General features: G+C 44.2%; 1 protein-coding gene, 1 long non-coding RNA gene and 1 pseudogene across 3 annotated transcripts in view; 2 read left to right on the top strand and 1 right to left on the bottom strand.

Moving 5' to 3' along the window:
• Positions 1-3,259, bottom strand: part of PPM1B (protein phosphatase, Mg2+/Mn2+ dependent 1B) — an 87,385-nt gene extending 84,126 nt beyond the window's left edge. For both annotated transcript variants that reach the window (XM_003908576.4, XM_003908574.4), the window contains exon 1: positions 2,847-3,259. The gene's annotated coding sequence lies outside the window, so the exon portion shown is untranslated. The remainder of the gene's footprint in view (positions 1-2,846) is intronic.
• A 487-nt stretch (positions 3,260-3,746) lies between these two features.
• LOC103876902 lies at positions 3,747-6,085 on the top strand. The gene is made up of 4 exons (XR_636339.4): positions 3,747-3,832; positions 4,470-4,555; positions 4,679-4,775; positions 5,210-6,085. It is a non-coding gene; the product is annotated as an uncharacterized LOC103876902 (long non-coding RNA).
• Positions 6,086-19,392: 13,307 nt separating this feature from the next.
• LOC116270400 lies at positions 19,393-19,492 on the top strand (annotated as a pseudogene).
• The last annotated feature ends 1,647 nt before the right edge of the window (positions 19,493-21,139 follow it).

The raw sequence follows: 21,139 nt of genomic DNA, 5'->3' as shown, positions 1-21,139 counted from the left end.
TAATCATGATTTCACATTTTATGCTATTACTTGAATAAATTTTGCTATTATAATTTTGGATTAAAAAACTTTTGTTATTCTGATGCCATTGGTTATTTGTTTGCTGACTAATTTTTATTAAAATCAGTGAATTGTGAAAGGCATATTTCACAGAAAATATAAAATACTACATGCTGCATTTTTTAAAAGTGAGAGTTAGAATTATACTACTTAACTACTTTCTATGCTAAGTAATGTCGCAAAATACTTTAAAATAGTTACACACAAAAATATTCATGAAATATAGCCTTTTTTTCTTTTTTTTGAGACAGAGTCTTACTCTGTCACCCAGGCTAGACTGCAGTGGCACGATCTCGGCTCACTGCAACCTCCACCTCCTGAGTTCAAGTGATTCTCCTGCCTCAGCCTCCTGAGTAGATAGGATTACAAGCATGCGCCACCACACCCGGCTAAGTTTTGTATTTTCAGTAGAGATGGGGTTTTACCATGTTGGCCAGGCTGGTCACGAACTCCAGACCTCAAGTGATCCACCCGCCTCAGCCTCCCAAAGTGCTGGGATTACAGGCGTGAGCCACCGCACCTGGCCTATATAGCCTCTTTTTAATAAATCACCACAATCACTAAGTGATACTGTGGCCAATTCTACTATTCCAAGACTGCCAAGACATAATCAGCATCGTATTTTAATTCAAAAGATTCCATAAAAAAATGTTTGTTATAGCAAAGATAACTTTCAACAAGAGCCACTTTTTCTGACCTTGTCAACCTGTGAATCAGCTGTTCTTAGAAGCACAGTTACTTGGACACTACACCATTCCTTCAGATGATGTAATCTTAAGGAATTTAGTAATTAGGTGAATTACTAACATAAAACAGTATTTACTGACATGACTAAACTGAAAGGCCTTTCACCTATTCCTAGAGTCTTCACAGAAATCAGACACCCAGTGTAAGAAAACAGTGTTGAAAGCTCTGCTGGTCACATCAAAGAGAATAATCACTTCAACAAATCCAGAGGATATCTTAAAAAGTATGAAATCTTAAAGCATGAAAGCTCAAATAAAACTACTACTGCGTACTAATACACAGCAACAAAAAGAACCACTGCAGAAACTGTTATAAGACTTTATGAGAGCAAAAACAAATGAAGAGGCGAAAACACAACAACCATTAAGAAAAAAAAAAAAAGACAAAGAAGGCATTGAGAGAAGCAGCACAAAATAAAGATTATCCCTGAAAGAAAATCTGTTGACTAAAATATTCTGTTCTAAATACTTAATTTTAAAATTTCGATTAGAACAACACACTGTCCATTTGGCAGACCTACAAAAACATTTCCTTAAAAAATTACCATTACTTCAGCTATATTTTTAACAGGCCTGTTCACTTGGAAAAGACTATCATAATAATTAGAATAACTTGTCTCACTATTTACTTAGAAATGCTCTATTTAAAAGTAGGCCAACAATAGGAACTTTGCTATTGCACAACAGAGAAAGTAAATGAAATAACATCTATTAACATTCAGTGTCCATAGCATGTTTCTCCACCTCCTAGAACATACTGTGACTTACACTGTCTACCCTGAACAATTTACCACTTCTTCATCCATGCAGTAGCTCAAATAAAGACAGTTCCTGTGTTAATCCCACAATAAGCCTCAGTAATTCTCACATCACCGTCGTTGTAAACGTTTGTTAACAGAAAAAGAATGTTTTTCCTAAAATAGCTACATAACACTAAGACTACTCAAATTCCTAAATAATCCTTTTACAACATGCCTGCCAACTTTATTTTGATACATTAAACATGTGGAGCCTATTTTAAAAGCTCTTTAACTGTGACTTTATCAAAACAGCTTCCTAGTTATTAATGTCTCTTTTTAAAAAAAGTTTTTAGAAGAAATTGAATATTGATGAATTTGGGCTGCTATCAAATGCCTAGGAAGCACTTTTTTTGCCAGATAAGATGGGCAAACGTCCTAGATCTGCTAAATCTGACATGAGAGGTCATGCAATTTTTAAAAAATGAAGAAATAACTATTTCCAACACTCACTGAGTCCTTCATTTAAAAAATCATTTTAGGTGTCATTTTCACACTTTACGTTTAATAATACAATTTTTTTTAAGGCTGTTAGGCTTAAACTATAAAAAAAACTGATCTATGGCTTGTCAGTCTATACACTTAATGGGGCTCCGGTAGATTTGGGATACTGAAAATTAGTGGCAGTTTCAATTAATAACTTCGCTGTTAGGAATGACATCTGAAAAGGATGGTGCTAGGGAAGGCAGACAAGAGATGCCGGGGGTACGATGAGAAGAGAAACACAATTTAAAGCCACTAAGGAGGGAAGGCGAGGGTAGAACGCATAGACAGCAGAGAAAGACGATTTAACAAGGAAGTGAAGTGGAGCGCAGAGTAGGGCAGAAGCTGATGAGGAAATGAAAGGGAAAAGATAGTGTTTTCAAAGAGGGCATGCACCAGGAAGAGAACAGCCAAGGCTTGGGGTAGCCCCAGCGCTTTCGTGTGAAAGAGATGCTTGAAGACTGAAGCGGAGGGAAGAGGGAATCAGTTGGCGTCCAGGCGTTCGAGCAAACTCCCATTCTCTCCCCGCGCCTCTCCCAGTCCTCAGCTGAGCGGAGGCGGCGGCCGGGGAAGGGGCCTACCCGAGAGCCAGGCACGGCGTTCCCCCGCCTAGGCTCCGCGGGGAAAGCAGCGAGGATTCGGAAGGACAGAGGCCCCGGCCGCGGCTCGGCGGCACCGCGAAAACCTGCCCAGGGCTCGGGGCCTCGGCGGCCCGGCCAGTCAGCCGCTTCCCCTCCGGCGGGGCGTCGGGCGGCCTTACCTGAGGCAAGGGAGGGAGAAGATGTCTAGGGCGCCTCGCTGGCGCCCGCCGCGGTACTCAACCCAAGTTTCCAACGGAGGCGCGACCCTGACTCAGCCGCCGCTTGCCCTTCGGGATCTCGACCACCGACCGCCTCCGCCGCCTCCGGGGCTGTTTACACCGCCCGGCCCCTCACGCCGCCGCCGCCGCCGCTGCTGCCTTCTCTCCACCCCAGCGCCGTTGCCGACTCGGCCGCCGCCACCTCCTCCGCCGCAGCCTCGTCTCTCTGGAGCATCTTCCAACCACCTAACCCTGAGAATCAGAGACTCCAGCCGCGCCGGGAGGAAACTCCCCCGCAACTGCTAGGGGAACGAGGCAGTCAGAGCACTGGCGGCTTTTCCGCCATTGAGCAGAAGCCGCTCGGCTCCTTCTGCAACCCCCTCCCCGCACCCTAGTCCTTCCCCGCCCCTCAGGGAGCCCCGCCTCCAGCTCCCACCCACTGGGATGCCGCGCGCCCTGTCGCGGCCTCTGGTTTGCTGGGAGTCTTGTCAATTACCGCTCCCCCTCCCAGTGCTGCTCCCTCGGCACCTCCGTACTTAGTGTACCCCGCCCACCCGGCCCCGCCTCTGAGTTTCTAATTTCCCATTGGACATCAGTGGCTACTTTCAATTGGCAAGGTCAGCTGTCCATCAAACACCGCCCACTAAGTGAGACCCAACCCTTTATTACCATTTACTTTATTCAGCCCCGCCTCCGCTAGGTCCTACCTCCCAAACGTCAGGGACCAGCCCCCGCTACCAGCCATAAGTAGAGCCCGCCGTCAATCAAATAACGCCCACCTGCGCTCCTCCTAGCAAAGCCCCGGCCCCAGCGATTGCCTTCTCTTATTGGTCCAAATCGTGGTCCGAACCCCCAGTCACTGGCTTTCTTTGCGGGTCAGTCACTGAGCCAATTTCCAAGTCCGTCACACCGGCTTTTTTTCAAATGAACGCGGAAAAGGCGGGGAGGTATCTGAAAAGCGATTGGTTCGTCTTAGAAAACGGTCAAACCCAGAGAGTCTGTACGGATCCTTTCCGTTCTGTGAGGACCGTGCCCCCTTGTATTTGACCTCTAAGCCTTGCGTAAATCAAGCGCCATAAGGGACCAACGAGCAGTCCAGCTATAGGTGTGGACGCTTGGTCCCACCCAGAATTGCAAGGGCTTGGCTACTGATTGGCTAAGAAAGTCCTCCTAGGCCCCTATTGGAGGAAATAAACGCCTCTCTTCGGCGTAGACGGGAAGGGATGGCTCAGACGAGGACAAGAAGTGGGCAGGGGAGAGGCAGTTGTTTTGCTTCAGCCGCGGGTGGGGCGCACGCGGGAGTGGGAAACTGGGAAGGCCGGGCTCTGGGGAGGTATTGCGGGGAGGAGAAAGGCCCGGATGTTCCCTAACAATGAAATCATCGCCGACCTATCAGAGCCGCCAAGCTGGGATACCTGCCTGACCTGTCCCCCGGAGGGAGAAGAGGGGGCGGGAAATTGGGGTGTCGGAAGAGCCTGGAAAGCAACGTGAGAAAGTGGGACAGGTGTTCCCTTTAGGAGGATTCTGTGCTATTAGAGATTATTTTTACACTAGCCCTTGACATTTCCGTATTTTGTTTCACAGTCAACATTGATTTTTAAAACTCCCGGCCTAGTCTCTTCACATGGACTCGTTCATTTCGCAGTTATTGAGCACCTGCTGTTTGCCAGGTACTGTATGTAGAGCTGGAGATGCAAAAATAAATTAGGCAATCACAGTACAAGATGATAGGTACTATAATTGAAACATGCACAAGGGCTGGTGATGACATAAAGGGTCTTCCTTGCGGATAGGTTTACCAAGAAAGGCTTCACAAAGTCACAGGATGAGTCAAGAATGAATGATACGGGTTTGACAGGCCGATGGGGAAAGTGGACATGACTCCTCCAGGTATCAAATTAGACGATGCTGCCACGTTAATTCTCCAAACGAGAAACAGAAGTGTAATAGAGGTATTGTAATACCTTAGGATACATAATCCGAATGTCCTAAAAGAACTTAAACCTAATTCCTACTTTGGTGTAAATTGGTTTGGGCAGACAATTTAAGCTTAGACCCAACAGAGTGCTATTCAGGTTAGGGGCTGTCAATGTTTTACGGAAAAGGGCAAATTTAGTAATAGGACAATTGTCCAGGTCGTCGTAAGGACAGCAGAAACAAAGACTTAATTGCAATTCGGGTTTTTTTGTTTTGTTTTGTTTTTTGAGCAAGCACATTTTACTTTTTAATGAGACAAATCTGAAAAGCAAACGCGTTCCAAAAAGCTTGTAATTCGGTAAGAAAGATTTTAAAAAACCAAAAAAAGTATCTTCTTTTCACCCCAGATCTTATTAACTGTGTTCTCCTCTTCGAGAACATGCATCGTCAATTACGTCATCGTGAAGCAGTGTGGATCATTTCTGCAATTAAGGCTATGGCCCGCTGGCTGGCTTGCACAGGTCAAATTAACAGAAAGCAATGCTTTTTAAGAGACGCCGCCTAGAACCTTCTCAGTAATCTGCTTGTGAAAACGACATCGGATCGGGAGTTGTTATGATGAATATTACATGCTCGGGCTATTAGCACCCCAATAACTGGTCTAAAGGCTTTTCCTTTTCCATCAGAGTAGTACTCGACATTTCCTTAAGTTCTGTTTTTGATATGAGCAGTTCCTTTCTAATGTCCTCATACAGACCTTTCAAGTCTCTCCAACCGAGTTTGAAAGGATCGGTGATCTGTATATTTCTCACCACTGTGTGTTTTACTGTCCGGGGTTGTGTGATAACACCGTGATATACTATATACATTTGGACAGGCAGATGTTAAATGCCTCACAAGACTGAAATAGGGTATCTGAGACAAAACAAATTCCTACCGCCTGTGAGCCGGCTCGTGGCCCCGGAGGCCCTGCAAGGCTCAAGGAACCAGGCCCGCGTCGCCGGCCTCCAGGAGCAGCCGCTCGCCCACTGCCACCGGCGCTAGGCCATGGTCGGAGTCTGAAAGTGGCGGCAGGGCGGCGGCTCTGCCTCTGCAAGTCAGGTTTTTAAAACCTACTCATCAAGTTTGTGTGAGAATGGTGTTTCTTACAGCATAGTGACACATACTACACGACACATACTATATTGTAGCCCACTTTCACTATGTTCTGTCAATAGGAGCTGTATTCGCCATCATGGGGGGTTTTATTCATTGATTCCCCTTATTTTCAGGCTATACTCTAGACCAAAGCTCACTTTGCCATTATATTTGTAGGTGTAAATTTAACTTTCTTCCCACAACACTTTCTTGGCCTATCCAGAATACCCCGACGCTATTCTGATTATCCTGATGCCTATACCACATGAAATCTTCTATCATCTATAGGCTCCTTCATCTCCCTAGTAGTGGTAATATTAATAATCTATATAACCTGAGAAGCCTTTGCCTCAAAATGTAAAGTCTTATTAATTGAGCAGCCTTCTACTAACCTGGAGTGACTGCATGGTTGCCCTCTGCCCTACCACACATTTGAAGAACCAACCTATATTAAACTAGATGAAAAAGGAAGGAATCGAACCTCCTAAAACTGGTTTCAAGCCAACCCTATAACCTGTATAACTTTTTCAATGAGATATTAGAAAAATTATTTCATAGCTTTGTCAAAGCTAAGTCATAGGTTAAACCCTATATATCTTATATGGCTCACCCAGTTCAACTAGGTCTACAAGATGCCACATCCCCTATTATAGAGGAATTAATCGCTTTTCATGATCACACTTTTATAATCGTATCCTTAATCAGCTTTCTAGTCTTATATGTCCTATCCTCAACCCTCACAACAAAACTAACCAACACCAATATTACAGACGCTCAAGAAATAGAAACCATTTGAACTGGTCTTGCTCGCGATCATTTTAGTCTTTTTTTTTGAGACGGAGTCTCGCGCTGTGTCACCCAGGCTGGAGTGCAGTGGCGCGATCTCGGCTCACTGCAAGCTCCGCCTCCCAGGTTCACGCCATTCTCCCGCCTCAGCCTCCGAGTAGCTGGGACTACAGGCGCCCGCCACCACGCCCGGCTAGTTTTTTGTATTTTTTGTAGAGACGGGGTTTCACCATGTTAGCCAGGATGGTCTCGATCTCCTGACCTCGTGATCCACCTGCCTCGGCCTCCCAAAGTGCTGGGATTACAGGCTTGAGCCACCGCGCCCGGCCCATTTTAGTCTTAATTGCTCTCCTATCCCTGCGCATCCTATATCTAACGGATGAGATCAACAACCCTTCTTTTACTATAAAATCAATTGGACACAAATGATACTGAACCTACGAATCATCTGGGATTCTGGGATGGAGATTCCCAGGTCCACTCATGCCTACAAATCAGAGACTCTGGGGACAAGGGTCAGAAAGGTGAATTTTAAAATAGCTCCCTAGATGATTTTTTTTTTTTTTTTTTTTTTTTTTTTGAGACAGAGTCTCACTCTGATGTCCAGGCTGGAGTGCAGTGGTGCAATCTCGGTTCACTGCAACCTCCGCCTTCCAGTTTCAAGCGATTCTCCTGCCTCAGCCTCCTGAGTAGATGGGATTACAGGCGCCAACCACCACGCCTGGCTAATTTTTGTATTTTTAGTAGAGACAGGGTTTCACCATGTTGGCCAGGCTGGTCACGAACTCCTGACTTCAAGTGATCCGCCCGCCTCAGCCTTTCAAAGTGCTGGGATTACAGGCGTGAGCCACCGCGCCCAGCCTGCAGATGATTTTTATGAGAATCAATGTTTGAGACCCTCTGGCACAGGATAATGGAGGCAGATGTAAAGTAAATTCATTTCCTCACTTTTGCATGTTGGGAGAACATATATATGTCTCACTTTTCCACTGTCCCCTTTATTATCAGCGTGAGATCATACAGTCAGCAGGAAGTATTACTGAAGTGACTTATAAAAAATTTTTTCTCCGGCCGGGTGCGGTGGCTGAAGCCTGTAATCCCAGCACTTTGGGAGGCTGAGACGGGCGGATCACGAGGTCAGGAGATCGAGGCCATCCTGGCTAACATGGTGAAACCCCGTCTCTACTAAAAAATACAAAAAACTAGCCGGGCGAGGTGGCGGGCGCCTGTAGTCTCAGCTACTCGGGAGGCTAAAGCAGGAGAATGGCGTGAACCCGGGAGGCGGAGCTTGCAGTGAGCTGAGATCCAGCCACTGCACTCCACCCTGGGGGACAGAGCGAGACCCAGTCTCAAAAAAAAAAAAATTTTTTTTCTTAAATCACACTTCATTGCCTGACACCCCTTATGTAAGCAGAAGGGAGTCTGAGACTTCAGCTTCTAAAATGGGAACCATGCTAAGGATAAAAAAGTGAAGACACTTAGGGACCCTTGTCCTGTGAATACAAGCAACCACAGAAAGGCATGAGAACAGTTTCTTGGCTTGCTTGACTTCCTTCTCACTTTCCCTTGGTTGACCCAAAAACAAATACAAAGCTCAGCCATTTAGGTGGGCTGATAATTCCGTATCATTCACACTTTCAATCACTAAGATTAAAAAAAAAAAGTATGGAGACACCCCAAAACAGATACGAAGGTTAACTTTGTTGTATGCTTTATTTGCTTAAAACACCAAACCATTAAAGAAAACCCAACAAGATTTACAACTTTGAAAACTGGTGTTGGCCGGGCGCCGTGGCTCACGCCTGTAATCCCAGCACTTTGAGAGGCCGAGGCGGGCGGATCACGAGGTCAAGACATCGAGACCATCCTGGCTAACACGGTGAAACTCCGTCTCTACTAAAAATACAAAAAATTAGCAGGGTGCGGTGGTGGGAGTCCTGTGGTCCCAGCTACTCGGGAGGCTGAGGCAGGAGAATGGCGTGAACCCAGGAGGTGGAGCTTGCAGTGAGCTGAGATGGCGCCACTGCACTCCAGCCTGGGTGACAGAGCAAGACTCCGTCTCAAAAAAAAAAAAGAAAACTGGTGTTTACCATCATAAACATAATGTGTCATAAACCCTGAGTACCATCATAATGTGCTCTGCTACTAACTAGCTGTGTGACTTGAGCTGGTAACGAAGCTCTCTGAGCCTTGGTTTGTTCTGCAAAATGGGAATCGTAACATCTTTCTCCAGAGCCACATGAAGAGCTTTAGAATCTCTTATTAATGCTAATCTCTCCCCAATATATAGCTTTAAATAAAAACAATATTAAATGTAATGTAGAAAAAGTTGGGTGAGGAAATCACATGATCACCTTTAGCTGCAAGGGAGGCCAAAAAATTAGGGAACTGCGAGGTCACAAGTTGCTTAGGGCAGAGATTCCCAGTCTTTACCAAGCATCACAGTCTCTCTTGATGTCATTTACACTCACCACTCTTTTGAAATTATTATAATTATTATACTTATCACTAGATCTTGTTATTTCATGCATTAATAAAGAAGCATAGGCTGGGCATGGTGGCTCACGCCTGTAATCCCAGTACTTTGGGAGGCTGAGGTGTGTATATCATGAGGTCAGGAGTTTGAGACAGCCTGGCCAACATAGTAAAACCCCATCTCTACTAAAAATACAAAAATTAGCCAGGTGTGGTGGCATGTGCCTCTAGTCCCAGCTGCTCAGGAGGCTGAGGCAGGAGAATCACCTAAACCTGGGAGGCGGAGGTTGCAGTGAGCTGAGACCATGCCATTGCACTCCAGCCTGGGTGACAGAGTGAGACTCCATCTCAAAAAAAAAAAGCATATCACAAATGTACTTAATAGTTTGATAACTGTCTTTAATTATAATTGGTTTTCCTTTGTAATCTTAATGAGCTTTATGTATTTTTAAATGTTATTCTGAGAAGAAATCTACAGGATTCACCAAAGGGACCCTTTGCTTAAAAAAAGGCATGGAGGAGGTAGTACCCCTGCTATGGACCATAACCTCCAATTCAGCAAGGGCATCGTTTCTTTTGTTGTAAATCATACACAATAGATGCTTGATAAGTATTTCTTGAATTGCATTTGGAGGATCTCAAGTAGTTTGCTGGACATTTTTCCTTTTCTCAGTGCTAGGACCTCAAGCCTGAGCCTGTCCTCCAACCCTACTTCCTCCTTAGAGAGGAAGTTGATCAAGCTATCACCATCTTACATGCAATCCACACAGACTAGGAGGTCAAAACTGGCTTCCTCAGAACCAGAGCCTCCTTTGTGTTTTTTGTTTTTTGTTTTTTTGAGACGGAGTCCCGCTCTGTCACCCAGGCTGGAGTACAGTGGCGCGATCTCGGCTCACTGCAAGCTCCGCCTCCCGGGTTTACGCCATTCTCCTGCCTCAGCCTCCCGAGTAGCTGGGACTACAGGCACCCGCCACCTTGCCCAGCTAGTTTCTCATATTTTTTTAGTAAAGACGGGGTTTCACCGTGTTAGCCAGGATGGTCTCGATCTCCTGACCTCGTGATCCGCCCGTCTCAGCCTCCCAAAGTGCTGGGATTACAGGCTTGAGCCACCGTGCCCGGCCTCCTTTGTGTTTTAAAGTGAGTGTCATACACATGAGATGATTGAGATTATGATTATAACACAGTGGGTGGTATCAGGAAAACTATTCACATGGAGCCCAACTATAAATGCTGCAACACTACTAAATGTTTAAATATGCTTGGCTGTGGAAAACTCTAATAACAGCCATTTGTGTAAGCAGCTTAGCATTTATGCCCAAATTCATTTACATTATTCATTCACTTTGTTATGTTTTATTTTCTTTTAACAATAAACTATACTTTTCTGCCAACTCTTCATCTTTTGCTTTATCATAGCATTGCCATTTGCTCATGCAATATGGTGGTTTGCTCATGCTTCAAAAACCTAAAGGCAACATTGCGCTACTTTTCCCTTATGTTCCTTCCACATCTGCAGCAATTCTTCCTGTTTACTTGTCTGAAAGCTCTTTTTCTCCTGCTAGTGAAACTGGGCTCCAGTGCTGATCTTAAGAATCTCAGCAGATTCAGACTGGAGCAGACATCAAGGAGATGAACATAGGAGTAAAATCACAAATCAGTTACTCAACAAGCATGCAGGGATATAGTTGTAGGAAACCCGCAAATGGAAAATTCTTGGTGAAAGAGTCATGCAAGACTTCAGTGCAATTAGTTTAAAAGGTTTCTTATTGGGCCGGGGTGGCTCACGCCTGTAATCCCAGCACTTTGGGAGGCCAAGGCGGGTGGATCACCTGAGGTCAGGAGTTTGAGACCAGCCTGGCCAACATAGTGAAACCCCATCTCTACTAAATATACAAAAGATTAGCTGGGTGTGGTGGCAGGTGCCTATAATCCCAGCTACTCAGGAGGCTGAAGCAGGAGAATCACTTGAACCTAGGAGGTGGAGGTTGCAGTAAGCCGAGATCACACCACTGCGCTCCAGCCTTGGTGATAGAGCAAGACTCTGTCTCAAAAAAATAAATAAATAAATAAAAATAAAAAAGGTTTAGTATTAAGGCCCATATTTAATGTCCTTTACGTAGAGGCCTAATTCTGGCAAGTAAACAGAGATCCTCGCAATTATAACTGGTCTGGAGGCGGGTATCTTATCAGGACCTGGGCACAGGAAGATTGGAGATCAGGGTTGAAAAGTTCAGGCTCTGAGGCCAGTTAGAGATGGTTACAGGAGAGGATGCAAGAGACTCCCAGCTGAGTTACCAGAACCAACCAGCAGTAAAAACGGCTGGAAAATGAGCCAGTAAGAGGGCACAGTAGGGCTTCTTATCTTCCCCTGCCTGGGACCAGAACTTGTCCCAAAATATGGGGGTAGATACAAACCTTATACAAGGGTTAAATTACAAGTCTACTGAGAGGTTAGGAACCAAGGACAGGGGGCTCCTTCATATTGAGAGAGAGTTTGCAAAGTCTCTGGGATTGAATTTGTTTTTTTCAAACCGTTTTATTCCAAATTTCAGACACACACAAAACTAGAGACAGTAGTGTTATATAATATGCCCTGTGTACTGATCACATAGCTTAAACAATTATGAACATTTTGTTTTTTTGCTTCAACCATCCCTCCCACCAATGTTTTTAAGGTTCAGTTTTTAGCCTGCTGATTTTGATATCATCTTCCTTGGAAATGTGTCCCATTCTCATGACTTCAACTACTGCCTCAATGCATCTGAGCCCCAAATGTGGAGCACCAGCTCCATCCTCTTGATGTGTCCTCAGCTACCTACTGGATTTGTCCATTTCAACATCCCATGGCATTTCTCTCCTGTTGGTTGCCTTCCTGGCAGCCTCCCTAACTCGATCTTATATTCTGCTATAGAGCCTCACTTAACTGAGGTATGCTTTGGGGGAAACTGAGTTTCTCCCCAGCCCCAGAGATTAATCTTAATCTGTCTAAGCTATCTATGATAATATCATTCCCCCTTTTGGATGATTGGTTTAGGAATGTGCATGTGAGGCAAGTCAGGCTAATGACACTTGATAGGAAATATGCTGGAAGTGGAGGATCCTGGATAGTTCCTCATAGTCCTCATAAGAATGAGGACTATGAGAAAAGATACCCACTCTTCCTTTCTTGGACCCAGATTCCTGCCGTGTATCTCAGTTAAGCCACTCACTACCTAGTGACTCTGGGCAAATTATTTAATATCCCTGTACCTTGGTTTCCTCATCTGTAAAATGGGATAATAGAACCAACTCATAGGGTTGCTGTAAGGACCAAAATAATTAATATATGTAAAGTACTTAGAGCAGTCTTTTGCTTATCAAAAGTACTATGCAAATTTTAGTCATATTATTATTATTTTGTAAGGATATGATGCTTGGAGCTATGACAGTCATCTTGTGACCATGAAGGGACCAAACTAGAGGACAAAGAGCAAAGGACCTTAACCATTGATGATATTGTCAAGCTATTGGATTAAACAACCTTGGAACCACTCTACTCTTGAATTTCTCATTAAGTGTGATAATTTTCCTTATTACATGTGCCTCTTTTGGTTGAATTTTCTTTTCTTTCTTTTTTTTTTTTTTGAAACAGGGTCTCCCTGTGTTGCCCAGGCTGGAGTGCAGTAGCACGATCTCCAATCACTGCAACCTCCGCCTCCTGGGTTCAAGCAATTCTCCTGCCTCAGCCTCCCAAGTAGCTGGGACCATGCCTAGCTAATTTTTGTATTATCAGTAGAGATGAGTTTCACCATGTTGGCCAGGCTGGTCTTGAACTCCTGACCTCAAGTGATCAGCCTACCTCAGCCTCCCAAAGTGCTGGGATTACAGGTGTGAGCCACTTGCCTGGTGTTTTTGGTTGAATTTTCTGTTACTTTCAACCAAAAGCATCCTGATTGATATACCCCAAACCAAATTTTTTCTTCCCAAAGCTCACTCGAGTTTATTACCTCTGTCAAGACATAACAGTTTCCCCATTCAGTCTCCTATATAATTCCCCATATCTAGCCAGTTTTGTCAATGTTTCCTTCCAACTTTTTCATTCTCTCCACTAACACAATTACTGTTAGTGGCAAAACCAAAAAAAAAAAGTAGTCCAGCTAGGCTGGGTGCAGTGGCTCAATGCCTGTAATCCTACTTTTGGGAGGCCATGGGTAGATCATGAGGTCAAGAGATCAAGACCATCCCACAACATGCTGAAAACCCCATCCTTACAGTGGCCCCTCCTATACAAAAAATTAGCTACGGTGGCAAAATGGCCAGTAGTCCCAGCTACTCAGGAGGCTGGGAGGCAGGAAGGCAGCCCGGCCTCCTGAACCCCGGGAGGCTGAGGTTGCAGGAGCTGAGATCATACCCACTACACTCCAGCCTCCATGAGAGTGAGACTTCAGGTCCAAAAAAAAAAATTTGTCCTTTTATGCCCTGAAATAGCCCTCATTATCTTTAAAGGAAAGATAAAATAAGACATTAAAGATTAAAAAGAATAGGCTGGGCGCGGTGGCTCATGCCCAGCATCCTGCACTTTGGGGAGGCTTTCGGAGGAGGGCGATCACTTAGGTCGTGAGATCGAGACCATCCTGACCACCACACGCCCTGTGAAACCCTGGGTCTCTACTAAAAAATACAAAAATTAGCCGTGGGCTGTGTATGGCCAGGAACTCCAGCTCACGGAGGCTGAGGCAGGAGAATGGCGAACCCGGAGGTGGAGCTGGTGAGTGGAGATTAAGTGCCACCCAGACTCCAGCCCTGGGGGTGATGGTGAGCAAGACTGGCCTCAAAAAAAAAAAAAAAAAAAAAAAAGATTAAAAGAATACTTGTTGGCCAGGCAGTGACTCAATGCCTCATGTAATCCCTGCAGCACTTTGGGGAGTCCAAGGTGGGTGACACCGGAGGTCAGGAGTTCAAGATCAGCCCTGCCAACATGGTGAAAACCCCATCTTTACTAAAAAATACAAAACTTAGCTAGGGATGGTAGCGGGCACCTGTAATCCCCGCTACTGGGGAGGCTGAAGCAGGAGAATCGCTTGAACCTGGGAGGCTGAGGTTGCAGTGAGCTGAGATTGTGCCATTGCACCCCAGCCTGGGCGACAAGAGTGAAACTCCATCTCAAAAAAAAAAGAAAGAAAAAGAATAATTCTTTTCAGGCTGGGCATAGTGGCTCATGCCTGTAATCCTAGTCCTTTGGGAGGCCAAGGATGGGGGATCATTTGAGGCCAGGAGTTCGAGACCAGCAGCCTGGGCCACACATAACAAGACCCAGTCTCTACAAAATATTTAAAAATTAGCCAACTATGATGATGTGCACCTGTGGTCACAGCCACTCTGGAGACTGAGGCAGCAGGATTGCTTGAGTCTGGTTACAGTGAGCTATGATTGCACCACTGCACTCTAGTCTAAATCACAAAGCGTAATCCTGATTCAAAAAAAAAAAAAAAAAATTCTGGCCGGGCATGGTGGCTCATGTCTATAATCCCAGCACTTAGAGAGGCCAAGGCAGGAGGATCACCTCAGGTCAGGGGTTTGAAACCAGCCTGGTCAACGTGGCAAAACCCCGTCTCCACTAAAACTACAAAAAAGTAGCTGGGCATGGTGGTGCGCACCTGTAATCCCAGCTACTCATGAGGCCAAGGCATGAGAATCACTTGAACCTGGGAGGCGGAGGTTGCAGTGAGCAGATATCGCCCCACTACACTCCAGCCTGGGCAACAGAGCAAGAGTCTGTCTCAAAAAACAAACAAACAAAAAAACCCAATAAACTGAGTATAATTTTCAAACTCTATCATAGTTGTCTCTACCCACGAAGGACAACTATTTTGGTGATTTTGTCAATACCAAATTCATACAATTTATAGCAAATGACCAAATAAAGGTCATTGTTCATAATTGTATAGGTCAATTCTATAATTATAATAATTTCATAAGTCATAAAACAATATTTATATTTTTGTTACTTTCTCCTGGTCATATTTCTTTGTGTGCTTTAGAAGATTATATACAAGGCCGGGCGCGGTGGCTCAAGCCTGTAATCCCAGCACTTTGGGAGGCCGAGACGGGCAGATCACGAGGTCAGGAGATCGAGACCATCCTGGCTAACACGATGAAACCCCGTCTCTACTAAAAAATACAAAAAAAAAAAAAAAAAAAAATTGCCGGGCGAGGTGGCGGGCGCCTGTAGTCCCGGCTACTCAGGAGGCTGAGGCAGGAGAATGGCGTAAACCCGGGAGACGGAGCTTGCAGTGAGCTGAGATCCGGCCACTGCATTCCAGCCTGGGCGACAGAGCGAGACTCCGTCTCAGAAAAAAAAAAAAAAAGAAACAAAATTATACACAACCACTGAAACAATTTTTTTTTTTTACAATAACTTTGCAGTGTTACTTTTATTTACTTACTGTGGGGTGATTATATTATAAAGTTAAGCACTTTTGTGAATTTCAGTTACTACATGAATATGCACATGTTTGTTCATATTTGGGCAACTGTATTATGGTTTGTTTGCTATTAATCACCATCATTCAGGACAATATAGAATAACCAACATAAGGCATTAGACATGATTGCTAATGTTTATTGCAAAATACTTTCTCAATGGTGACAAATAGCTGAATGGCCCCAGGAAACCTAATCTCTATATCAAGCAGAAGTGAGTGAAAGTATATTGGATAGAAAATGCTATAAGATTATAGAGAAGAACAACTTCAATTAAAGCAATGTGTCTCATAATTTCCCAACCCTTCAACAGAACTCAACACCAACTGGAAGCTGGTAATCAGACATAAGAGAAATATTTTAAAGCACATTTCCTACCAATTAACAACCTGAACCACCTTCTTCAATCCTGCTAGTTTGCTCACTATAGTCCCCTCTCTCCCTCCTCTATCATCTTTGCTGATCACAACAGATTACAGGATCTCCTCTCTATTTCCTGAGCTACAGTAGTAATGTTTTTATGCTGTGCAATTTTATACTTAATTATATACTGTTTTGTGCTAGTCTCTAATTGTATTAGGTATGTTACGTAGTCTCTTCTCAACTAGACTGTAGTGTCAGAGGCTAGGACCATGTATCATATTTCGGCTATGGCTTTTTATGCTAAACATGGTAGGTACCCATTCATATCTTTTGATTATTTATAGGAAAATCCAGAAAGAGCAATTGCTTTTGTACAACTATGGCTAGAGCTCAAAGCAAATGACTTCATTTCTGTGTGGGGTAGAAAGGACTCTCACTAGGCCGGGCACAGTGGCTCACGCCTGTAATCCCAGCACTTTGGGAGGCAAAGGCAGGTGGATTGCCTGAGGTCAGGAGTTCAAGACCTGTCTGGCCAACATGGTGAACCCCCGTCTCTGCTAAAAATACAAAAAAATTAGCCGAACATGGTGGCATGCACCTGTAATCCCAGCTACTCCGGAGGCTGAGGCAGAGGAATTGCTTGAACCAGGGAGGTGGAGGTTGCAGTGAGCCGAGATAGCACCACTGTACACCAGCCCAGGCGATAGAACGAGACTCCATCTAAAAAATAAAGAAAGGACTCTCACTAGGCATTGATGTTTTCAAATTCATTCAGATCCTCTGGTTACAGTGAGCGTAAATCTACTTAAGTTGGTTTAGCTACATAGGCATCTATAATAAGAAGACAGGAGGATTTCATAGAACCCAACTACAGGTTAGTGATTAAGACTGCATGGCTCTGCAGCTGGGAACTGGGAGGTCAGAAACCAGTCTCTTTTTCTAAAAGCTGACATAGTCTCTCTTCTCTCCATTTCTCTGTCCAGCTGCTTCTGCCTCACGCATAGATGGAGGCTGGTTTCTCTCCTCTGTATGTGTATCAGCATGGCTACTCCAGCATCCACTTTCTACCTTACCCAAGACCCATGGGTAACTGACTCAGCCTTCACATCCCATTTCCAAATTTCTGGCAGACAAAATATAATTGGCCTATAATGGGTTACATATTAATCCCTGGCCCAATCAGCTGTCACCTGGATAGCAAGGCCTATGCCATCTGATAGGCTTTAAGAGTTGTGGAAACAACCCTCAAAGTACAGAAAAGACACAGAAGGCAGGCAACTTGATCGATGCAACTACTACAGTTAAAATCTGGAGAAAAAACTTTTGTGGGTATATTTCCAGATCATAACCCGCTTCCTCTGAGAATTGTACCCACTGCCCAGTGGGATGGGTCTGCAACAGACATATTGGTACTAAATGACACTGTAGGTCTGGTCATTTGACCAGACCACAGTGGTCACTCTTCCTAAGTCAGGCCAAACTGGTTTTTTTTTTCTCCTGAGAAATTTAATTTGAGACCAAGAAAATGTCCATCAGGCTAAGCTGGTCTTTTGAGAGGAAATGCTGTCAACTCAGAGAGCTTTCAGGCCACCTTTCCCCATTCTGTGCCCAGGGAAGGAGAGAGAGCCAGTTAGTTATGAGAGAAGAATAAAGCAGAGACTTAAAGGAGCAGGGCTGAGAGAAAGGAGCCAGCTCTGCCTGGATTCTTCAAGGCTGAGAGTTTCTGATTCCAGAAGCTCAACTACTTTACACCCTTGAGTTTTGTGAGACATCTCCATATTCTTTTTTGCTTAAATTAGCTTGAGTTGGTTTCCGTTATTTGCAACCAAAATAGTTGTAACTGAAACATCCAGATTAAAAGTAAGAAAAAGGCTTCCTGCACTTGTCCATTGAGACAAGTCAGTTGTATCGCGATGCCACTATTTCACGGCCATGAAAAGCTTCTAAATTTATCTGTAGACTCATGTATCTGCATGGCTATACAGTACATCCGTTGGTGACTCATGAGGATTAAATAGTATGAGAGGCCTTTGTTACCTGATTCTTAGATGGGTGTTAGATTAGTTCTTTTCTTTTTAAAAATGCAGCTGTGAGGGCTGAGTGTGGTGGCTCGTGCCTGTAATCCCAGCCCTTTGGAAAGCCAATGCAACAGGATAGCTTGAGCCCAGAAGTTCGAGACCAGCCTAGGCAAGATTGGGAGACCCTATCTCTAAAAAAATAAAAAATTAGTCAGATATGGTGGTGCACACTTACAGTCCCAGCTACTCGGAAGGCTGAGGTGGGAGGATCACTTAAGCTCAGGAGGTGGAAGTTGCAGTAAGCCGTGATAGTGCCACTGCACTCCAGCCTAGGTGACACAGAGAGATTCTGTCTCAAAAAAAAAAAAAAAAAAAAAGGCTGTGCTTGGGATAGATGATTTCTTGAGAGAACAAATTGTGAAGGAAAAATGGCCTTGAATTTTTTGTCATTTAATGTATGTATTATCATATGTGATGTTTGTTATAGGTTTTTTTTGGCTTGCCTACTCATAAACAAATATTTTAGTTTTCAAAGCGCATTTGTACACATTCTCTCATTTGACCTTCACAATAGTCCTCTAACAAAGTATTGTGATATCATTCCTATTTCATAAGTGAAGAAAACTGAGGCTCAGCGACGTCAACTATGATCAAGTGATCAGTGACACTGATCAAGTTTAATGTCATTAATCTAGCAAGGATACAACACAGAATCAAAACCAGTGTTGTTTCTGTACTCATATTTCATCTTTGTCTTCTTATAGCAGCGGTTCTGGTTTTTGTTTTCCCTTTAAAAACTGTTTTTTTTCTATTGAAGTATAAAATGGATACCAAAAAGTGCACAAATCATAAGTGTATAAAGCTCAATGAATTATCACAAAGTGTACATACCATGTAACCACTAACAAGGCATGAAATTGGACATGACCGGCACCCCAGAACTCCCCTTCTGCCCCCTCCCAATAACTATTCTCTCCTTCTTCCCCAAAGGAAATCACCTTCTTGATTTTTAATACCATAGATTTGCCTGTTTACAAACTTTATTTATTTATTTTTTTTTTTGAGACGGAGTCTCGCTCTGTCGCCCAGGCTGGAGTGCAGTGGCCGGATCTCAGCTCACTGCAAGCTCCACCTCCTGGGTTTACGCCATTCTCCTGCCTCAGCCTCCCGAGTAGCTGGGACTACAGGCGCCCGCCACCTCGCCCAGCTAAGTTTTTGTATTTTTTAGTAGAGACGGGGTTTCACCGTGTCAGCCAGGATGGTCTCGATCTCCTGACCTCGTGATCCGCCCGTCTCGGCCTCCCAAAGTGCTGGGATTACAGGCTTGAGCCACCGCGCCCGGCCAGCCTGTTTACAAACTTTATATAAACGGAATCATGCATACAGAGAAGAGTAGCATGGTCCCTGCGCAAGGATGACATGCACATTTATGAAACATTCATTAAAAAGATAAAAAATAAATAAATATATTAAAAAATGAAATAATGCATTATGGATACTTTGTGTTCAACTTCTTTTATTCATGTGAGATTTGCTTGCATTTAAGTGGGTAACAGTACATTAATTTCTATTCCATCCATCTATAAATACTTGGACTGTTTCCAGTTTGGGGCTATAATGAATGATACTGCTATGATCGTTCATGAATATGTCTTTTAGTACACCACATATATGCCCTATTAAGTAAATACCTAGGAATGAAATTGCTAAGTCAAAAGTTCAGACTTAATAGCTACTCCTGACAGTTTTCCAATGTGGTTGGATGAATTTATACTTCCACTCCACTGATATAGAAAAATTTCAGCTGCTCCATATTCTCATCAACACTTGGTGTTTTCTGCTTTTAACTTTAGCCATCCTAATGAGTGCATAATGGTATATCTCAATATAATTTAAGTTTGCTTTTCCCTGATTTCTCATGAGTTTGAGCACATTTTTATGTTCATTGGTCATTTGACTTCTCTTTTGTGAAGAACCTGTTCAAGATTTTGCCCATTTTTCTATTGGTTTGTAGGAATTCTTTATGTATTCTGAACATAAGCTCTTTGTAATATGCATTGTAAATATCTTCTCCTCCTCTGTGGTTTGCATTTTTAGCTTTGAATTTTTGACTTCAAAGAAATGGAAACATCTTATTTGCATTTTTCTACTTCTTTTAAAAACATAATGATTTTGATTATTTGGGATAAAATCCAATGGAACCATATGCTCAAATGGCATTTCTCTCTCTGTTTTAGTCAGGCCTCAAAAGCTGAGACCAATCCATTGGGGACTAGTACTCCCACAGTCACTCTGGACCTGTGAAGATCATAAACACATTTATGGCTTTCATGAACCCATCATTGACCTTGAAAGTATGAGGAGGTTGAGGTAGAAAGAGCAAGAGTGAGGATTTCTTTAGAAAGTGCTTTCTCGGCCGGGCGCGGTGGCTCAAGCCTGTAATCCCAGCACTTAGGTGAGGCTGAGATGGGCGGATCACGAGGTCAGGAGATCGAGACCATCCTGGCTAACACGTTGAAACCCCATCTCTATAGCCGGGCGACGTGGCGGGCGCCTGTAGTCCCAGCTACTCGGGAGGCTGAGGCGTAAACCCGGGAGGTGGAGCTTGCAGTGAGCTGAGATCCGGCCACTGCACTCCAGCCCGGGCGACAGAGCCAGACTCCGTCTCAGAAAGTGCTTTCTCCTCCCCTGACTTTCACATGTGGTCAGGGAGAAAGGTGCCTCCTCTCCTCACCTCAAGCCAAAGGAAAGGTGCCTCAAGGAGACCTCCCAGCATTTGTCCCTTGGAGTTTTAGGAAGAAAGACTTGGGTCTGATCCTTGCCAAAGGTTCACCTGTTTGCAAGGTCACATTGGGTGTAAACTGGACTTTCTTTTCTGAGACAGAGTCTCGCTGTTACCCAGCCTGGAGTGCAGTGGTGTGATCTCAGCTCACTGCAACCTCTGCCTCCAGGGTTGAAGCGATTCTTCCGCCTTAGCTTCCTGAGTAATGGAGACTACAGGCACCTGCTACCACACCCAACTAATTTTTGTATTTTTAGTAGAGACGGGGTTTCACCATGTCGGCCAGGCTGGTAGACTTTCATTTACAGAGGGTA

Source organism: Papio anubis, chromosome 14 (genome assembly GCF_008728515.1).
Source record: "Papio anubis isolate 15944 chromosome 14, Panubis1.0, whole genome shotgun sequence".
Classification (NCBI taxonomy): domain Eukaryota; kingdom Metazoa; phylum Chordata; class Mammalia; order Primates; family Cercopithecidae; genus Papio; species Papio anubis.
Note: the sequence above shows the minus strand (reverse complement) of the source record. Positions and strands in the feature narration are given on the sequence as shown.